The sequence below is a fragment of the Phascolarctos cinereus genome, unplaced genomic scaffold (genome assembly GCF_003287225.1).
Source record: "Phascolarctos cinereus isolate Bilbo 61053 unplaced genomic scaffold, phaCin_HiC Scaffold_3;HRSCAF=262, whole genome shotgun sequence".
Taxonomy (NCBI): Eukaryota; Metazoa; Chordata; class Mammalia; order Diprotodontia; family Phascolarctidae; genus Phascolarctos; species Phascolarctos cinereus.
Window position 1 is genome coordinate 190,102,277 of NW_027555736.1, and position 15,795 is coordinate 190,118,071.

Below are 15,795 nucleotides of genomic sequence, written 5' to 3' on the forward strand. Positions count from 1 at the left end.
TGCAATAGGGAGAGAGAGAAACTTCTTGAGTCAGGGAATGGCCATTATCAAGTCTTCTATTTAGAATAAAAAACACAGAAGTGCTTAGAGTGTGGGTGTTCCCCTCAGGGCAAAGGCCAGAAGTTAAGCTCCCCTACCTCCTACCTAGGCATGCCTGAGGATGAAAAGTAGAAATCTAGGATGAAGGGTACTTGTTAATGATTGCTCCTCGGGAATTTCAGAGGGCATAATGGAAAGGGAAGGCAAAGGAGGAAAGGAACTGGGCAAGAGTAGGCCTAAGCTAGGTCAGGATGACAGTAAGAGGCCATGTGGAGCAGGGGAAGGGACTTAATTTCTGGTAGTCAGAGGCTAACTCACTGGGATATTAGGGTAGCTGAGAGGTACATATTTGCTAGCCAGAGGGCCTTTGATATTAGATCACTGTGCTAGATGGCAAAGTTGATGTTTCCAATCCAAACCATGGAAAGGTGATGGTGGTGGTGATTGAAAATTCCACAGCATATCTTGGTCCCTGAAGATTGTACTAAACTCATTTATGGCACCAGCTTGGTAGTTACACCCTCAAGATGGTAGGGGATGGGGCACACAAAAAAGATATCTATATCTGGAGCGTATGTTCAGTTCTGGTTCAGGTCTGGTGCCCCAAGGCAGCTGCTTCCTTCTCCCTCAGCCCCTGTGGCCCTCTTCTCTATGGGTGAACTCTTTCTAAAATCTTCATTTTGAGGAAGAGCCAAACCAATCATCCTTAATTTTTCCAGATTTTGCCACCATGCCTCAGCTGCCTCCTTCTCTCATCACTCCTGTGTCTTCCTTCTCCCTTTGCTGAGTTCTTTCCAGAGTTCCATTTTTTAAAATTAATTTTTTTGAGTTATCAACAATCACTTCCATAAGCTTTTGAGTTTTAAATTTTTCTCCTCCTCCCTTCCCACCTCCCTCCCCAAGACGGCATACAATCTGATATAGGTACTACATATACATTCCTATTAAACATATTTTCACATTAGTCATGTTGTAAGGAAGAATTAGAACCAATAGGGGGAACCACAAGAAAGAGAAAACAAAACAAAACAGAAGGGAAAAAAAAGGGCAAATAGTATGCTTTGATCTGCATTCAAACTCCATAGTTCTTTCTTTGGACGTGGATAGCATTTTCCATCATGGGACTTTTGGAGATGTCTTAGATACTTGCATTGCTGAGAAGAGCCAAGTTTACCAAAGTTAGTCATCATACAATGTGGCTGTTACTGTATACAATGTTCTCTTGGTTCTGCTTGCTTCACTCAGCATCAGTCCATCCAAGTTTTTCCAGGTTTTTCTGAAGTCTGCCTGCTCATCGTTTCTTATAGAACAATAGTATTCCATTACATTCATATACCACAACTTTTGTTCAGCTATTACCCAATTGATGGACATCCCCTCAATGGAAGTTCCATTTTGAGGAAGAGCCTAGACCAGGTCTCATTCATTCTCTGGTCTTCTACACCATGACCACTCTAGAGTACTTCCTCCCCCTCCACTCTACTCTACTGGACAATGCCTGACACATTATAAGCTTTAAAAAAATTTTTTTTAATTTTTAGGCGGTTGGGGTTAAGTGACTTGGCCAGGGTCACACAGCTAGTAAGTGTCAAGTGTTTGGTCTGAAGCCGCATTTAAACTCAGGTCCTCCTGACTCCAGGGCTGATGCTCTATCCACTGCACCAGGGAATGCCTGGCTTTTAATAATAATAAGCTTTTAATAAAACACTGACTGACTTGACACAGCTTGTCTGAGGTTCTGCTTGAGGTCTCAGTCATTCTGACTCCTGGTAGGGTGTCTAAGGCCCCATTCAGGGAAGAATTAGGTCCAGGCATTCCTTGGCTCTTCTCAGTTTGATGGCAATATATCTTTATAGCCTTCTCTCACAATGCTCCTTATCACTACAGTCCAGACAAACTGAACTGCTCGCTACCACCAATCTATGTATCACCACTGCTCAGGCACCCTGTACATGTCTTTGTCTGAGTCTGACTGCTGTTCAAAATACTGTGTGTTCTTTCCCTTGCATTATTCATCTATTGAATGCCTAGCTCTTCTTGGAGACTGAACTCAGTTGCCATGTCTTCCATGAAGCCTTCCCTGGTCTGCCTAGAAATGATCCTGTCCCAGGTTTTGGATCTTTTCCTATTTACTTTTTTCCTATTTTGTGCAATAGTTATTTGAGCACATCTATTCTTTTTAAGTAAGTTTAGGAGGGCAGAGACCCTATGTTGTGGATTTTCTATCTCCCTTAGCATTTGGCATAGTGACCTGTACACAGTAGAGATGAAGGAAGTAAACAAGCACTTACTAAGCACCTACTATGTGCCAAGTGATTTAAAAATCTGACCTTATTTGATCCTCACTAGAACCTTGGGAGGTAGGTGCTATTATTGTCCTCAACTGACAGTTGAAGGAACTGAGGCAGACAGAGGCAAAGTGACTTGTTCAGGATCTGATCTCAACCCAAGTCTTCCTGACTTCATGTCTAGTATTCTACCTACTATGCCACCAAGGCACTTAATAAATTGAAAGGCTCACTAGGTCCTGACCAAGATATTCCATTATCAAAATAAGAAAGGAACCATATGCAACACAATTTTGAATTTTGCTGATTAAATAAAAAAAGAATGAAAACAAATTGATAGAATCTATCAATCAACAAGGGTTTATTAAGTACTTACTATATTTCAGACACTGGGCTAAACATCGGTGATATAAAAACAAAAGCAAAATAATCTCTACCTTTCAGGAGTTTATATTCAAATGGGGAGACACGTACATGTATAAGTATATATATGGGACACACACAAAACAGACACAAAGTAACCTTGCATGAGAAGGCAGGTTTTCCTTTCTTAAAATAAGCTTATTATTTAAAGCTTAGGAAAAAATAAATTTTAAAAATTTCATTAATTTGTTAATGTTGTTAATTAAATACAATTTAAGCTTAGAAAGCAGACATATTAGGTAATGAGCTTCTACCTTAAAGAAAGTTTTCTCCAGAGTTTTATTTTCATAATTTCCCCCAGGTTCATTTCAAGTATTATTTAATTTATCTCTAAATCATGCAAGTTTTTCAGGAACACATTTATTGTATAAAGTGGAATATATCTATGCAGTCAAAAAAATTGACTGAATTTAGTCATTCTAGATTCAGAGAGGCCCTTTAAGTAAGTTTGACATTGTAGGCCTCATTTTTCCCTTTGGGACGCTTGCTTAACCTGGCTTTAACTTCTTTCTATGTTCACCTGGGGGTGAGTGGGAAGAGGAATTGGACAGTTTGGTCATTCTGCTTGGCTTCCAAGGCTTGCCACCATCTGGCCCCACCCAGTCTGACATTCCCGAGCTCTCATACAAAGCACCTTCCATTCTCTAGAAGGAAGGTTTGTCAACAGGGAAACATTTTATAGGAAAGTCATCAGATAGGGCTTAAGAAAGGGGGACTTTCTTAGTGGGTAATGGGAAAGTCCCTTTCTCCACAAAAACATCATTTTGAATAAAGCAATCTCCCATTTCTTCCCACCCTACCCCTTCTCTTCAAACAACTAACAATTGCCTTCCCTAGTTTGAGGAAAGAGAAGAGATGAAGACTGGGGACATTCATTCATTCATGAAACATTTAAGGTTTATGTTATGTACACTGTTGGACCCTGAGAAATCTACAAAGGTAATTCAGGCATTGCCCTGGCTCTGTAGAAGATCAAGAGGATGAGCATATGTATGTACACAAATAACTATTACACCCAAAAGAACAAAAAACATAGGAAAAAGAATAAACAGACTGCTCTGCAGGTCTGAGGAAAGAAGGCTCTTTTCCTCTTCTTCTTCTTTTTTTGTTTTTTAACAGGAAGAGAAGAACAGAGAACAGTGACCCAAGGGCACTAATGAAAAACTTGAAGGATTTTAAGTTTTGTTGGGCATCGTCCTGGTCAGCTGTGGATGGACAAACAGAAGCTTTGCGAGAATGATATTTATCTTGGCCAGAAGGAGCTTACAGGAACAGTTCAACTAGAAGCATATTCTTGTATAATTCTTGTGGAAGATTAAAAGAATAATAAAGCAGTTCCTGACCTGAAGAAGTTTATAATTTCTTTGGAGAGACAAAATAGAATTCTGTGAGACAATTAAAGAGCCAGATATATCTCAGGTCTCACCTATGCTTTAAAAACCAGTACTTGAACTTGGCCAGCCCCTCAAGCTATCATCCTATACATATATATCTCCTCCTTTTCTTTGCCAAACTCCTAGACCTAGAATCGTCTATATTTGAATCCTTCATTGTCTCACTACTCACCCCTTTTCTCAATCTGGTTTCTATCCAGGAACCTATGGAAATTACATTTTTATGTACCAATGGTTGAACCAATGGTTCTTTCTCAATCTTTATTCTCCTGGACTCCCTCTGCTTTGTGTTATTATCACCTCTCCTTAGCTTCTCTTTCCTTTGTCAGCTTTCTTGATACCTCTCTCCAAGTTCTTTTTCTATCAACTACAACAATTGCTGGCTTACTTGTCCATTCCATTCTCTTTTGTTGATTCACTGGGGGCTATCTCCAGTCATCCTTGATCTATATCTGGACCCAGATGGTCCAGGGGAGAAAGTGAGGCTGGTGACTTAGCAGAGCCCTCCCTCACTTAAATCCAGTTCACTGGGAAGTCATGGCATCACCTTCCTGATGTCATGGTCCTCTTGGAGAATGAAGGACAAACAAAAACAGCAATAACAACAACTCATTGATTCATTATCCATCTTTCACTATCTAAATCTGAGCTCCCTGCAAAGCTCTTTCCTGGGCCCTCTTCTCATCTTCTTCTATAACCTCTTCCTTGTTATCTTTTCTTATGGGTTCAATTACCAATTTTAAATTCATATTTACAGCTGCCAAATATTCGTATTCAATTCTAATCTTTCTCCTAAACTCAACCCAAATGTCTCTCAGACACCTTCCTTAAGCATCTCAAACTCAACATGTCCCAAAAAACCCACATTATCTTCCTCAATAAATCTGTCCTCCTAAATTTTCCTATTTCTGTTGCGGGTATCATTATTCTCCTCGTTACTAACATTTAAAACCTCTGAATTATCTTTAACTCTTTTTAAAAAAGTTTTAGTGATAACCCCCCTTTTAAAACATGGCTATCACTTTTTAATGCACCCTACCCTAAGGGCCCTTCCTTGTAGCAAAGCAATAGTTAAGCAAAATGAATCTACACATTGGCCATGTCTGAACATTGATGCCCCATTCCTTACCTGTAGTCCACCACCTTTCTGAAGCAAAGTGGAAGGCATGCTTTATTGTTAGATCATAACATATGTTATGATCAGTCACTGCATTCATCAAAATCCTGAAGCCCTTCAATGTTGTTTTCCTCTATATTATTGTGTTATCTTTAACTATTCTCTCCCCTTTAAACTCCATTTCCACCATGAAGTTTTTGCTAAACCTTCTCTCCTGTCTCAAATAGTTTGATGTTAAAAGTACCAAAAAGACTTGTCCTAGCAATCATGTTATAGGAATTCAGAGAAAGGCTGTTTCAAGGGAAGGCAATCTGGCATAGGTATCTGTGTACCTATCTCTAGTACAGCAGGGTCTGAGTTTGAATTCTACCTCTGATGCTTGCTCGACTCTAACTGTGGGCAAGCCACTTAATCTCTCTGGGCCTCAGTTTCATCACCTGTAAAATGAGAGAATTAGACTGGATAATCTTTATGATCTTAAGGGGGTAAGAACAATTTCTTAGAGATATCCAGAGTCTAAAATGTCTGACTGTAGGAATAGTTCTGTAGTCTTTGCTGACTGTCATTAGCTTTTCCCCTCTCCTTTTTCACTCTGTCTTCCATTCACCCCTTCAAAAACAAAAACAGAAAACCTCTTTCCTTTCCATTGCTCTCATATTTAGACCACTTCTAGTCTTTAGTCCACAGCACATTACTTCCTCACACTCCTCTCCTCCCCAGCAGGGAAACTTGGGTTGTTCCCCTCCCCCCATGTTGTGCCCTACATCCTTTTCCAGTGACAGGCCCTGCAGTTAAACAAGTTTATCCAAGAAATCCTAGATTCCTTTGGACACTGGTATTAACTTCTCCCAAAGTTAGGAAAAAAGAGGAAGTATTTGTAGCCAGGGCACCAAAAGCATTGTTAGTCTGAGCAGCTGCTTTGCCCCAATTAAAGGCTGGACCATAAATAGGCATTTGTTTCTTTTGTCTAGCCCGTTTCGCTTTTCTCTTTATCTCAGTGTAACTCCTGCCTCTTAGTCCAGATTGGGAAGCCAGTAGGTCCATATGCCTGCTGGCTCCCAAAAGTTGGGTTTCTCTACAGAAGGAGAATCCCTCTTCATCAAAGTCTATTCAAAGTCTATTTCAGGTAACTCCACCCTTACCCTAGCCCAACCTTCTCAACCCTTAGACCACTCTTCTTTTTTTTTTTTTGCTTTCAAAGGAAAAAAAATACAGAAGCTTGTTTCCTGAGTTTAAATTTTGTTTATTTATGTTGTGAAGAAATGTTTCTCTTTGAAGTGCTTTGAGATTGTTATGGAATCTGCTGGAGTAAAGATGGAAAGGGATGGGAGCAAGAAGGGCTGATCTTGACAAGGACTGAAGGAGATAGTGGAGACGGATGTCTGAATAATGTGAAATGAAGAGATGCTTAATAAGAGCACTTTGAATTGAATTGAATTGTTTAATTCAATAATTAGGCAGCTACGAGTAGTGAAATGAGTCCTGTAGTACTTTGTATCAGAAGACCTAAAATTGTCTTGATTCTGACCCTTACTAATTGCATGATGTTGGTCAGAACCTCTCTGAGACACAAGTACTTTGTCTGGAATATGGAAAGGATAATACAAAAGCTACTTCTCTTCCTGTGTGATTGTGAGAAAATCCTGTGAGCTATTATTGTTAATTGGGAAGTAGAGGTGAGAAATGGTGGCAGGGACAGACTCCCAAATAATATATCTCTGGGACATCCGGAATCCTAGAGTTCATTCAGAGCCCTTTAAGCAGGTGTGAGAGTGGAGCTACTCTCTAGAAACCTCCGCTGTCAAAAGATAACTAACACCCTGCTACAGTGTAATGCTAGTCAATTACAACGACTTGGAGAAGATACAAAATCTCCCACTGTCAAGCTTATAAAATAAATTTTGTGCAATGGAAAAGTGGAAAACCTGCTAGATTTGGAGAAAGATTCTTGATTTAGTCCCCCCAGTTTCCACTCACAGCTCAGACTTCAGAGTAGCCCTAACCTAAATCCTCTGGCTCCAACTCTTCTAGTTGCAACTAGCAGGGTTAGAAAGGTTATTCGATTCAATAAAAAGTCGTTGAGCAACTACATATGCAAAACAAAATGGGGCTGCAAAGATGAATGACACAAAGGTGGTGGAGAAGTGTGATGTATTGTAAAAAACTTGGTACCACTTGACTGTATGACCTTGGGCAAATCCTGTCACCTCTCTGGTCCTAGGTTTCATGAGATAAATGGACCCTAGATTTAGAGCTAGGAAGAGACCTATGGCTCTAGTTCTTTTACAAATGAGGAAACAGGGAGATGAAGTGATTTGTCTCAAGTAGCAAGCCCAAGAGATAGATTCAAACTCTGATTCCTTGATTCCAAATCCAGCATCTTTCCTCCTCTGTACAATGAGAGGTTTGGAGTGTAAGATATCTTCTAACTCTAAATGTTATTCTTTGTGTCTAAAAAGATCCAACCTTGCCTCAAATGAGGTTGCAATTGGTCTAGGGATCGGACTATTCGCTGTAGAGGAATCTGTTACAAGGATCTCTTCCTTGTAAAGGTTTCAGACCATTGAAAATACAAGGGAGATTGTGGGGAGCTGTTTCCCGTTGGGGTATACAGGAAACATTTTGGAAGAATGAGTGATCCCATTCTGAGGCAGAGGAATAAACAACACCAATGATTCAAATACTTTAAAGATCATTTTTGGGGTTCTGCTCCATTGTAAATAATAGTGGGTGCTTTAGCTCGTGTTTTGCGGGGTGAAACAAAAACCGAATCCCTTGCCGTGCCATTGCTTCCACAATGCCGTGACTCGGATTCGAACCGAGGTTGCTGCGGCCACAACGCAGAGTACTAACCACTATACGATCACGGCGAGCTAACCGGGACCCGTAGACGTCTTTTGCCTGTTACTCTCTTCTTTAGCGATAGACCCTCCCTGTCAGTACGTCATCCTACGTTCCAGCTTTGGGGGAGGCGTTCCAAACGGAGGTTGATGCCGAGAGCGCAGGCGCAGATCTCTCCCAGAACCGAACGTGTGGCATTTCTTGCCTGTGACTCCGAAGCTACCGAACAGTGTTCCGCTTCGAATGATTCGTACTAGTGGAAGGACCGCTTTAGGTGGCTGAGAGAAGGTTCCTGGGGTTACACAACCCTTTTCAGGATTCTCCCTAAGTGCAGAATTCCCTCTAAGCCACTGGGAGACTAGAGAAATTCTGCTGTGCATCGCTATTAAGGGAAAACAGAACTATCAACCAAACTGCATTTATTAAGCGCCTACTGTAATGATGACAGGCTCTGAGGTGGGTGTTGGCAGTACAAATACAAAGGATAAAACGATCATTTCAAGGAGATTACATTCTCACACAAACAAAAACCGGGTCCCTAGAAAGGAGTCGAGGAGGATTTTCTATGTCTCCTATTGAGAAAATCGTACAGTAATAATAATGAGCATTTATGTAGCTCTTTAAAGGTTTGCAAGCATTGTGTTTATGTTATCACTTTTGAGTAATTGTCCTGTGTCTGTACCTATGGGAGGCATGGGGGATCCAGTGCCATCCAACAAACATTTATTAAGCGCCTACTGTACGACAGGCAACGGAGTAGGCAATGGGGGTACAGATGCAAAGAATAAAACAGTCCTCTCAAAGGAGCCTACATTCTTACACAAACAAAAATTGGGTGCCTAGAAAGAAGTCAAGAGGATTTTTTGTCTCCCGTGGAAAAAGTGGCAGCAACAAAAAACCTAGTATTTATATAGCTCTTTAAAGGTTTGCAAAGCATTTGTTATCTCATTTGATCCATCCATCCATCCATGCATCCATCCATCCATGCATCCATTCATCTATCCATCCAGTGTCTGTACTTGTGGGAAGTATAGGGGATCCAATCCTATGCAACAAGCACTTATTAAACGCCTATAGGTGCAAGCACTGTGTTAGGCCTTGGGGATAGCAAGGCAAAACAAAAGTCTCTGCCTTCAAAGGAGCCCACGTTCTCCTGTTGAGGACAGAGCACACACACACACATCGGATAATACCTGCAAAAGGGACCTGGTCATTGCCCATCAGGGACAAGCGGTTACCACGCGTCAATTTCATAGCTTCCTTTTTTTCTTTTAGGAAAGCTCAGCTGTCAGGGTGACTGGGGATTCCTCGCCTTGAACCCGGTGAGCGCGTGATTACTAAGGTAAAAGACAGCGAGATGAAAAATTTAAACTCCCTTGCCGTGCCATTGTTTTCCACAATGCCGTGACTCGGATTCGAACCGAGGTTGCTGCGGCCACAACGCAGAGTACTAACCACTATACGATCACGGCAAGCTACCAGGGAGTTGGTAATAAAATTTGTCACTCAAGCTTTTCTAGGTATGAAGCCACGCCCCTGCCCCGCTGACGTGTTCCCCGTAAGTCATAGCCGCCGCGCTTCTGCTTGTTGCTTCCTCCTCCCGTTCTCTTTGCAACACGCAGGCCCGCGGCTCTCCGGTAGCCTTGGTCAGTCCTTGCTCCGCCTTGGCGGGCGTGCCGCCTCCTTTGGCCACGGGTGGGCGGCTTTCCCTTTCGCGCCTCTGGGTTTGGCAAGACCTTTTACTTGGAACATTTTCCACCCAGGACCCGAGATGAGGGTGGGGCTGGGAGGGGAGGACTCTCTCTGCGCCTTCCCCTCTCCCCCGCCCCCCGCAGCTAGGAACGCCAGGCGGGGGCGGGAAGCGCCCCCCACGTGATCACTCGTCTCGGAACCTGGGTGGGGGGAGACCTTGCTCAGCCCCCGCCACGTGGGCTGCGTGGGGGAGCTTCCGTGCCGGACAAGTCCACGGAAGCCTTCGCGCCCCCGCTGTGACTTGCCCGAGGAGCTTTGGGAAGTTCTTGCTGTAAGGGGGTGTATGTGTGAAATGGCAGGGCGTGGGCGTGTCTTCTCCCCGAAGTAAACCTTGCTTTTCCCCCAATTGGTAACGAGCTTCGGAAGGAGCAGTTTGTCGTGCCCTTCTTCCAGCTTTGTCCATTCATTCACTTTTAAAGCCCTTGCAACCTGCAGCGCTCCTACCTTTCCAATCTTCTTACATTTTACGCACCCCCAAGGACTTTATCATCCGGTGACATCGACATTCTTGCTGTTTCTCATAGAAGAAACCGCTTCTCCCGACTCCAGGCATTTTTGCTGGCTGTTTCCCCATATGCATAGAACTCTCCCTTATCTGCCTTCCTTCAAGTTCGAGCTAAAATCCCACAAACAAAGAAGCCTTTCCTGATCCCCCTTAATGTTAGTACCTTCTCTCTGTTGACTATCTCCAATTTTATCCTATCTATAGCTTGGCCTCATGCAATATTCTGTACCATAGTTATTTGTGTATGTTCCTTTCCCCTACCAGATTCCAGAAGGGAGTATGTCTTATTTAAATCTTGTAGCGCTTCTCTCTTCCCCTTCCCCCTCCCCCATGCACCTGGTGTTTGATAAATACTTGTTCTTTCTCTCGCTACACTTCGTGTTCCCAGGTCCTACAGGTTTCCTATCAGTCTGTCCTGGAGGGGGCTGTCATAGGGTTGGTTTCAGTTCCACCGGTGAGAGTAGGATGGGGAATAGGGACCACGGGATGATGCTTGATAGTTAAGAATGATTTTTGTTCACAATGACCTTCAATGAACTTGAAAAGAGCAAGACTAGAACATGTGATGAAATAGCTGAAAAGAAATACTGGCAAGAACATGCACTCGCAGCGCTCCGGTGGCTCGCCGTGATCGTATAGTGGTTAGTACTCTGCGTTGTGGCCGCAGCAACCTCGGTTCGAATCCGAGTCACGGCATTGTGGAAAACAATGGCACGGCAAGGAGTGTGTGTTTTGCTTCCTATTTGTATCTTAAACTCAAAAGCACTTCCTCCTAAAGAAGTATCACATAAGCCAATTTTAAAATCTTTAACTTGATCAAACCTATTTGTCACTCCACCGTACTTATGGCTTTTCAGGACTATGCTTTGCTGTTTTTCCTTATTTCTTCACTTAACGTGTTTTTCTCCCCAATAAGACTAAGTTTTTCATATTAGTATCCTTGGAGAAATGCCTGTGCTCTTATCACATTTATTTGTTTTATTAAAAAAAACCCTTGATATTGAACCAATCAAACTTGCTTAGTAACTATTTACAATTAAATTAATTTCTATGTGTAAAGTATTAGAAATTTTACCCAACAGGATTTTGTGTTTGTCCTTTCATTCTCATTCTCTTTTCCCTCTTAAATGGTCATAGCACATTCTAAATTATTTTCTTTTTTTCTTTATTAGCTTCTGATTACTACTTTGTATTCCTTATGCATTATAGTATTCAGTTATATCAATATAGCACAACGTTTGGTAATTACATATGAGGTGGCTAATGTTAAAATCTTTGAACAGAAAATCCCTCTACAGAACAATTTGTAATGACCATCTTATTTGTTTGTTCAGAGTAAGTTTTATCGTTGTCTTCTGTTTCTTGGATCATCGTAGTAATCCCAAGTTTCCCTTCCCTGTCCCTCCTAAAGAGCTGTCCTGTATTTTGTAAATGGAGGGGGTTGGGTGGGGATCAGCATAACTGATCAACACGTTGAAACAGTTTGAAAACAGGTGCAATATATAACACCTTCGAGCTCCAGCCTGCAGGAAGGGGTTATGGACATCCTTCATTTGAGTCCTGATTGATTTTTATTACATTCACTTTTAATTTTTTGTTGGTTATTCTTTCCATTAACATTGTTATTTATTCTCTGTGTGTTTATATTTGTCTCTGCTTACTTTGCTCTGTATCAGTTCACATAGATTTTTTCCATGTTTCTTCGAATTGATCACATAATTTTTTTTAATATTCTACATTAATGTTACATTAATGTTTGTACCACAATTTGTTTAGCCATTCCCCAATGGATGGGCATCTACTTTATTTCCAATTCTTTGCTATCAAAATGCTGCTTTAAATATTTTGGTGTATTTGGGGACTTTTTTCTAATTAAAGGCTTCCTTAGGGTAAAAGCCCAGGTGTGGACATGTGTCACTTTATTTGCATAATTCTAAATTGCTTTCCAAAATGGTTCTACCATTTCACAGCTCCATTAACGATGTATTATTAGTATGCCTGTCTTCCCACAATCCTTCCAACACTAACTGTTGCCATTATTTTGTCATCTTTGCCAATTTACAGGCTGTGAGGTGAAACCTCAGGGTTATTTCTATTGTCATTTCTCTTATTGTTAGAGATTTAGAGCATTCTTTTCTGTGGTTGTGAATACTTTGCAGTGCTTTTGAGAACTGTTCATATCCTTTGATCATTTATCCATTGGGGAATAACTGTTTGTCTTAATATATATTTATTAATTGTTTACATACTTTGTATACCAAAACCTTATCAGGAAAATTCGATACAAAGATTTCTTCCCAAAATTTGACCACTTCGATTCTTATCTTGGGTGCATTAATTTTGTCTCTGCAGAAGCTTTTCAGTTTCACATAATTGAAGTTACCAGTTTTATCTTTTGTAATTGCCTTTGTCTTTTGTTTGTTTAGAAATATATCTCCTACCCATAGCTGTGAGAAGTATATGATCTGCTTCTCTTCTAATTTTTTTGGTAGTTTTATCATTAATGTTAAAGTTATATATCCATTTAGAATGTATTGAGGAATATGGTGTAAAGGGTAGTCTAAGTCTAATTTCTTCCAGATTGCTTTCTAGTTTTACTTATGGGGAGGCACGCCTGTATCAAGTGCCTGTTTTTCTGATGGAGTGTGAGTGATATGAACAATGGGAGTTTTCTACTTTTGTGCTGTATTTAACTATTGGAGGGGAAGTGTTTTGTGGTAAATCATTCTTTTTGCTAAAGTAAAAAGAAGAAGTGTTTGATCTGACATTGAGCTTCTTATATATATATATATATCTTCCATAGTCCTACTGAAGTTTAAACTTGAAATTAAATAATAGAGATGGAATGCCTCCACCCCGCCTCACCCCCACCCCCATCGACCAAAACAGGTCACACTGAGAGAAGATAGTGGGTGTTAAGCCATGTTAAAAGGTTGGGGTTGAAGTTTTGAGAGTTTTCAGATAAATTAATCTGTCTCAGATTGAAGGCAAAGTTTGTGAGGGTTTGTGAGCTTTAAAAAAATAGTAAATTTAGTTCTACTATTTAGAATTTGGTGAAATTGAAATTATTTCTAAGTATTTGGTTTTACTAACAGGAGACTTTTTTTTTTTGCCATTGGGGTTAAGTGACTTGCCCAGGGTCACACAGCTAGTAAGTGTCAAGTGTTTGGTCTGAGGCCGGATTTGAATTCAGGTCCTCCTGACTCCAGGGCTGGTGCTCTATCCACTGTGCCACCTAGCTGCCCCTCAGATAGGAGACTTTCCAGGTGATCATCATGTCATGGAGGGAATGTAGTAGGAAATGTAGAGAGTGTTTGGCTTCTCTATCCCCTAGAGGGTAGTTATAAAGACACCATGGGACAGACACTGGACTTTTCCATTACTGTGAACTTGAAGGAGCCTCGATTATGTGGCAAAGTGGATAGAACACTGGGCCTAGGGTCAAACCTTAGTTCAAATACTCCCTCAGATACCTACTTGCTGTGTCATCCTGAGCAAGTCACTTAACCTGTCTGCCTTATTTTTCTCATTCTTCTCTGTAAAATGGGGGTAATAATAGCACCTGCCTCCTAGAGTTGTGAGAATTAAGTGAGATAAAATTTGTAAAGGCTTTGGCCTTTAACAAATGCTTATTCCTTCTTTCCTTCAAGGAGCACATTTTGGTGAAATGGGAAAGGATGGGGACTGTTCTCCAGCCGATTACCTATGCTGTGTTCTGACAATTCCCAGGCCATTGCTTTCTGCTATACCACAAGACTTTTCATAAGAACTTACACTATAGCAAACACTGAGTTTTTGAAAGCTGTCAGGTGGCTAGTATATTATTCCCATTTTTCAGATGAAGAAGCTGAGGCTAAGAGGGGCTTTGCCATTTGTTCACAGTCACGAAGTAAGTCCCTAAACAAGGATTTAAACATAGGTCTTCTGATTCCAAGTTCAGTGTTATTTCCATTCTATCTCCCTGCAAAAACCTGTTTCCATAAAAGGAAGAAACCAGCATGCTGGGTGGAGGAAGTGCTGAGGGGAAAAGAGAGGATTTCTCCCCCAAATAATCATGATGAAGTTCTTAAGTGCAATGAAAACGATTAAGATCTGTCACCTGTCGGGGGTTTAGGAGTGAGCAGCAATGACTGACATCTTCTCGACTTAGTTTTACAGCGCTCGATGCTGGGAATTTAGTATTTGTCTTTGCAACGCACCGCTTCCCTCATTCTGTTTTATTGGTAGTGTTCCTAGAAGCAGAGGATCTTTGGAGTTGTACGTAATCAGAGATGGTGTATTCTAAACCCTCTCATTTCACAAAGAAAATTAAGAATGATAATAGCTAATATTTATGTAGCACTTATGTGCCAGGCACCGTGCTAAGCACTTTACGATTATTATTTCACTTGATCCTCACAATAACCCTGGGAAGTAGGTGCTATTATTACCCCCATTTTAGGCGGAGCCAAGATGGCGGAGTGAAAGCAGTGACTTGCTTGACCTCTCCCCCAAACCCCTCCAAATACTCATAAAAAATGGCTCTAAACAAATTCTGAAGCAGCAGAACACACAAAAAGACAGAGTGAAACAAATTTCCAGCCCAAGACAACCTGGAGGATTGATCAGAAAGGGGTATCGCACCGTCTGGGAGCGCAGCGCAGCGTGGGCGTGCAGGCCGCAGCAAACCTGGAGCAGGTCTCAGAGGACTGAATTGCCGGCAGCTGTGGAGATTTGCAGACTCCTCAATCCGCGAATGCCAAAGACAATTTAGAAGGCCAGGAAAGGAGTAAACACCTCGCCCCTTATCATACCACCTTGGAAGAATTGAAAATTTATAGGTCCCTACAAGTATCTCTGAAAACAGCTACACAAACCCCTGAAGCTTCGGACAATACACTCTCCACATTGGAAGCAGACCCTTACCTTAACAGAGAGTTTAAAACTCAAGTAATTGTCTGGGATCATGAGCAAGCAGTGCAAAAAGAGTCAGACTACATTATCTTACTTTGGTGAAAAAGAATATCAAAATATACAACCAGAAGAAGACAACAAAATCAAAGCTCCTACATCCAAAGCCTCCAAGAAAAATATGAATTAGTCCCAGGCCTTGGAAGAGCTCAAAAGGGATTTTGAGAAGCAAGTAAGGGAAGTAGAGGAAAAACTGGGGGAGAGAAATGAGAGTGATGCAAGAAAATCATGAAAAACAAGTCAACAGCTTGCTAAAGGAGACCCCAAAAAATACTGAAGAAAATAACGCCTTAAAAAACAGCCTAACCCAAATGGCAAAAGAGGTCCAAAAAGCCAATGAGGAGAAAAATGTCCTAAAAAGAAAAATTGGCCAAATGGAAAAGGAAGTCCAAAAGATTACTGAAGAAAATACTTCCTTAAAAATGAGGATAGAGCAATTGGAAGCTAGTGACTTTATGAGAAATCAAGACACTGTAAAACAAATCC

At 41.2% G+C, this 15,795-nt stretch overlaps 3 non-coding genes across 3 annotated transcripts; 1 reads left to right on the forward strand and 2 right to left on the reverse strand.

The window, feature by feature from the left end:
* Window positions 1-8,059: 8,059 nt before the first annotated feature.
* Window positions 8,060-8,131, reverse strand: TRNAH-GUG (transfer RNA histidin (anticodon GUG)). Its single transcript has one exon. It is a non-coding gene; the product is annotated as a tRNA-His (tRNA).
* Window positions 8,132-9,502: 1,371 nt separating this feature from the next.
* Window positions 9,503-9,574, reverse strand: TRNAH-GUG (transfer RNA histidin (anticodon GUG)). The gene has a single exon. It is a non-coding gene; the product is annotated as a tRNA-His (tRNA).
* Window positions 9,575-10,983: 1,409 nt separating this feature from the next.
* On the forward strand, window positions 10,984-11,055 carry TRNAH-GUG (transfer RNA histidin (anticodon GUG)). The gene has a single exon. It is a non-coding gene; the product is annotated as a tRNA-His (tRNA).
* Window positions 11,056-15,795: the final 4,740 nt, after the last annotated feature.